Here is a 6,599-nt window from a genome sequence, read left to right as displayed (position 1 = left end):
TTTTTTAAGGCAAATGAGCTTGATTCATTTGATATATGTGAATCCTATTTATATGGGAAGATGATTCACAAGTGTCTTTATCTATTAGTAGTTAAAGAACAAAAGCCTTGAAAAAGAATTATACATAAGTGATGTATGCAATCTTTTCAATCCATGAATAGATTTGGTGATAGATGTTTAATAAATTTCACTAACGACTTTTATTCGTTATTGATGAAACCTTAGATTTGCTAAAATTGTTTCAGTGTGAACATTGAGATTCGACATAATGAGATCATCATTAACCTTTCCTTCTGATAATGAAAATGAGGTTTGTAAACCAAGTCTTCTTGGAACATCTTAGGAGTTATGGAATTGATTCACAACTCATTCCGACAAAAACACTCATTCTTCATTAGTATGGTTCTTGTGGCACAAGATCACCTGGTCACTTGGATATATATTTTGATGTTCAAGGTAGCCTTCGTATACCGTAGTGGGATAGGGTCACCTGGCCACCAGTAAAATGTTGATAGTACAAGTTTTTAAAGAGGATGAAAATAGACCCTTCAGTGTATTATATGATGTTTTTAAAAGAACTATTTACTTTATAAATTTATGGAATTATGCTCACTGCAACAAATATATATTGAATATATATATTTTTTCCAACCAAAAGTAAATTAAATACTTTCATTAGACTAAGGATGTAATGGTTTGTCCTTATCTAAAAGGTATGGAGTTATAGAGCTTTTGTTTGCCAATAAGTTTAACTACTCTAGCATCTACAAATTGCATTTATGTAGACTATCCTAAATTATTGTTTAGGATGAAGTCTCTACTAACCCTAGAAATTATCATTACATAAGACAAGTACTTAGAAAGTTATTTTTCTAAGTGGGAGCTATATGGAACTTTAAGAGCAAAAGAACCATAAACTAAATGCATCATAGTTTGGAACTAGCAAGTTTTCAACTGTTGTTGAATCTGATCAATAGTTGATCAGAAACTAATAAAACACATAGAGATGCATTCATGTATGATTATCAAGTATGAGCTTGATTAATCTTCGTCGATATAGTTTGACTATGAATAGTAAGTGAGTTTTTAAAGGAGAAAACATACATGAATGAAAATCTTTTCATATTTAAGCTAACATCTCAAAGTAAGAATCTTCTTTCTTATAAGATAATTACATAGTATGATATGATTATAAATCAAGATGACTCTAGTGTTTTCTAGAAAGCTAGTGGGAGTGCAGTAACATTCCTAGCCATTTATGTAGATGAGATATTATTTCATGGAATAAGGATCTATATAGATAGATCATGGCAAATTAAATGATTAAGTAAAATTGCATTGATTGTCCAGGATCTTAAAGAGCTTAAGATAAAGGAATATGAGAGAGTTATCTTGTCAAATACTACATTACATGATTTTGATTACTCCTCAAAATCCTAGTACAATGTTTTGAACTAGATAATATGATTGTATTCCATATGCTGCTGCAATTGGATTTATCATACATGTCATGATTATACATAAAGGCCAAATAAGTCGTATGCTTAGAGCATGTCGAATGATACCAGTATAATCTGAGAACAAATCATTGTGTGTCTTACAGGAGCATTCTAAAGTACTTACGAGAACTAGAGAAATATTCCTAATCTACGGAGTATTTGAAAGAAAGCTATATTTAAAGTTGTTACACATATGCTAAACTTTCAAATATATTAAGATGACTCTCAATCACAATCGGGCGTGTCCTCATTGTGAATGAAGAGAACGTTACATGGATAGTCTTTCCATGTAGATTTCAATTACAGTTACACATCAGAGTTAGAGTATATTGTGGTTTGGAGAAGCACATACAAAGATGCTTAATGTATAGTTCATTATGACTATGAGTAATCCCATTACGTAAGTATTGATATCTAAGTCATATTTAAGCATCTAATTCATTCTCAATAGTTTTTTCTTTATATATGAGCTATATATAAAACTGAAAACGTTTGTATTCGCAAAGTTTATAAAAATCAAGTTTGTCAGTTCTACTTAACAAAGGTACTTCATTAGCTAAAGCATGAAAGTCAAGCTGGTGCTATAGGACCTTGTTGATATAAGTAGATGTGTTTGATTGAAACTTAGTATTCGGATATTGGAACAATAAAGACAACATATATTGTAATGAGTTGAGATATTGGATATGCGTCATTCATTAAATAACTGTTGTGTTCTATATTAGCATGTTTAAATCCTTGAATAATGAGGTTATTCTAAATGTCCATAGTCGTTCATAGTTGTGGGAGATTCTATGAGGTAAGACTAATATGAGTGGGTTGGTCAATTCTCATGGAGATGAGAATAGAAAGAGCTGCTACCAACTTCATAGATACTTGATTAGGAGAATAAGTATTGGACTTGACCCACATCAAAACCGCTTTATGGATCGTAGTCAAGAGTGATATTTTGATCAAGCTTGTATCTTTGTATTCTTAGACTTGAGATACATATTTGGGACTTGACATGTAGGTATTGTTGTGCTTTGACATTGTTTAACGTTGTTCCGTAAAAGGCAGTCATAAGGGCCATCGTTGGTAGGGGTGTAAACGAGCCGAGCCGAGTCCGAGCCTAACCAAGCTCGAGCTCGGCTCGTTTAATTTTGAAGAAGATCGAGCTCGAGCTCGATTCGAGCCTTAAAATGAAGCTCGAGCTCGGCTCGTGAATAATTTAGTGAGCTCGCGAGCCTAAACGAGCTTAAACGAGCCTATATATATATATATATATATATATATATATATATATATATATATACATATATATATATAGACACACACACACACACACACACATATATATATATATATATATATATATATATATATATATATATATATATATATATATATATATATATATATATATATAGGCTCGTTTAGGCTCATTTAGGCTCGCGAGCCCACTAACTGAAGCTCGGCTCGAGCTCGTTTAATAAACGAGCCTCATATTTAGGCTCGAGCTCGGCTCGGGCTCGTTTAATTCGATCTCGAGTCGAGCTTTTAACGATTCGATCCCGAGTAGCTCGCGAGTAGCTCGGCTCACTTACACCCCTAATCGCTGGTTAGGACATGAACTACATTTATGGGCGTATGTAGTCGATATGGGATTTGTCCCTATTATTCGTTGAGAGTTACACATCTAAGGCCTTAATGAATGTTAAACACTACATGAGATTGATCATGATCCATATCTCATGTTCGACATAATGTATGAGACCTTAATCCTATAGGGTCACACCTTTACCAACTTGGCACATTTTGTATATTTATTATTAATATGATTATTAATAAATACTATCAATTCTTGTAATATGATTAGGGAATAATTATTGTTTTGTGGAAATAATAATTATAAGAGAGTATAACCAGTTATTATTTCATATGGTATGAATTAATAAGTCATGCACAATATTTTGGACTAGTTGGATTCTTTTCTGTTTGACCTAAAGACAAAGTTTATATTTTATAAACTTAGAGTTTATAAAAATTAAAGAATCCTCCTCTTTTCAAGAGGTATGGCCAAAAATATTAAATTATGGGGGTTGCTTGTCAACCTCCATGCTTTGTCTCCCATGCTTCTAAATGCTAGAAATACTTTAGATTATTTTAATCAAAAGGCCTTACTTTGCATGGACTATATAATAGATGCATGAGGCTTCATTTTTGTGAAGTGAAACACTCTCTTCTTCTTCCTTTCTTCTCAGCAAAACCGTAAGTAGCAAAGTGCTACTTCTCTTGCTTTCTTTTGAAGATCATTCAAGTCTTTGTTGGCTTAAAGTTCTTCTACTTTAGTGCTTATTTGAGTTAAGTACTTAAAGGCTTAAGAAGTACTTTATATAAGAAGGAACTAGCATTCCAAGTGCCTTAATCTTGATGGTGGATACGTGTATGAAAGATCATGTTTTTTGATCATTTCATCTTCATCAACACCCTAAAACCAAGTGGGTTCAAAAGCTTCAAAGGTTATCTCTAAAACATCCTATGGTTGTTTTAATATCATTCTAACCTCTATAAATGGGTCCTAGATGGTTTTGTTTTCTTAAGAACAAAAAATAAACTTGTTATTTTTAAAGACTTCCATTGCTGTTTTTTTATGAAATACAAACTTATATTTTGTATCAATACCCATCAATAAAATCCATCGTGATCTGCTCCCATTGCGACATGGGAACCTCTAGACGTTGTAGCTTGCCATGCGTCCTCTGATGCTCAACCTTGACCATCCTTCAGGTCAAGCATCTCTCGAGACACCAGGCTATCTCCCTCTTCATACACGACCACCAATAGCTCAATCTCAAGTACCGATACATCTTGCTGGCCCCCTGATGAATAGAAAACAAGAATTATTAGCCTCCTCCAACGCAATCTGCCTGATCCCACCAGAAACTGGAACCTAAACCTGAACACACTGGGTTAACAACCCTTAACTATCCATAACAAATCTGTCAATCTCTCCCTGAAACCTCTCCTGCTTCCATTTTTCCTTCCGACCGCCTCACCCTGAGCCTCCCTGATAAATCACAAAAGCAGAGAATCAACGGATATCCTCATACACGTCACCCTATCTGAAGACCCATTTGGCTTGTGGCTCAAAGCATCCACTACCACATTCTCTTTACCCGGATGGTAAAGGATATCGCATTCATAATCATTGGCTACATCCAGACACCTGTGCTGCCTCATGTTCAGGTTCGACTAGTCCATCAAGTATCTTAAACTCTTGTGATCCGTGTAGACCATACAATGGACCCCATAAAGATAGTGTCTCCAAATCTTAAGATCGAGCACCACTGCCCCTAACTCCTAATCATGCGTGGGATATCGCGACTCATGCGGATTCAGCTTCCATGAAGCATAAGCAATCACCTGTCCTCTCTGCATGAGGTCTGCCCCTAAACTGGTGATGGATGCATCATAGAATACCATAAAATCCTCGAATCCCTCTAGGAGAGTCAATACCGGGGTTTCACATAACCTCTGTCGAAGAGTCTCAAATGTCGATTGCTGCTTAGGGCCCCATCAAAAATCCACCCCTTCCTCGTCAGACGAGTGAGGGGTACCGCAATCTAGAGAAATCTTGAATGAATCTCCGATAGTACCCTGTCAACCCCAAGAAGTTCATAATCTCTAAGGGAGATTTCAGAACCTCCCACTGCATCACCGCCTTGATCTTAGCCGGATCGACCAAAATCCCATCACCGCCTTGAACTTGGCATAAAGCCATTCTTGCCTCAAAACCCCCAGAAGATGTTGAAGATGCTCCTCATGCTGCTCTCTAGTCTAGGAATACACCAATATATCATCAATAAACACAATGACGGATCGATCGAGCATTGACCTGCATACCCGATTCATCAAATCCTTGAACATAGAAGACACATTGGTGATCCCAAATGGCATCATTACGAACTCGAAATCCCCCTAAAGAGTCCAGAATGCGGTCTTCTCCACATCTTCTTCTCTCATTCTCACCTGATGATACCCATACCTCAGATCTATCTTGGAGAAACAATATGCACCCTATAACTGATCGAAGAGGTCTGTTGAGAGAAAAACTTGGAGACACACTTGAACAAAAGTTAGAACAAGTATAATGCGGAATAGTTAATCTCAAAGGATCTAAAAGCTCAACAATAATATAGTTAGATAGTTAAAGAGTTAGTTGCGGAAATGTAAAGGAGTGGAAATGACAGCAATTGTTATATCAAGAAGACACTTAAGCTGATTCATAACAAGGAATGCATTCACTCCAAGTTAATAAGGAAGATCAAGCTTAGTGATTAAGTCTTAAAGACTTGCTCCAAAGAGAGATTATGATCAGCAGAATTATGATAAGATTTAAGTAAGAAGAGATGAGTTGAAGAAAGATAGAGAGATAACTTCAGAATGTGTATTCAGATAGAATTCATAAGTTATCGGTTCTTCCTATCTTTTTTTTTTGAATACAATGAGAGTAAGTCTCTATTTATAGACTTAGAAACTACACTAGATTACAACTCTATAAGCAGCCGTGCAAGGCATACTGGATAATAGAGTGTATTACATAAAAGACAAATAACGTAATCTAGCTAAGTTGACTGCGGTAGCTGACTCCGGTTGCTGATGCGGTTGCTGATGAACAAGATTGACTCCGGGTGCTGAACCGTTGCGGTAGAAAGATGGTTGTGGTAGCTGAGTTCAAGAGGGTCACTTTTATGATTCAACAATTTCCCCCTAAGTGACCTCTTTAACTCCGGTTCAGCTATCAAGTTTGAGGAACTTGATCAAAATCCACCAGAACTTCCTGACGTTTTCCAACCATGTGATTCTTCTTGTGATCTCGAACTTGACTTCTGCGGTAGTATGCTTAGATCTTTTAATTGCAATCCGGCAGATGTCAAGTTGTTTCTTGGTCAGGCGGTGCATGGCAGTCATAGGAATGAAATATTTGACGTTGTCAGTCTTTCTTTTGAATATGACTCCAAGTTCAGTGTAGTTTGTTGCACCTAGAGATCTTTCTTGGAAGCCTTCGGTAGGCATTGGCACAGGTTCAAAAGGTGGGAGATCAAACTTGTTGAGGAT

Source organism: Lactuca virosa, chromosome 8 (assembly GCF_052849685.1).
Source record: "Lactuca virosa cultivar CGN04683 chromosome 8, Lactuca_virosa_CGN04683_v6, whole genome shotgun sequence".
Classification (NCBI taxonomy): Eukaryota; Viridiplantae; Streptophyta; class Magnoliopsida; order Asterales; family Asteraceae; genus Lactuca; species Lactuca virosa.
The sequence above is the reverse complement of the archived record's forward strand: the minus strand, read 5'-3'. Positions refer to the sequence as shown.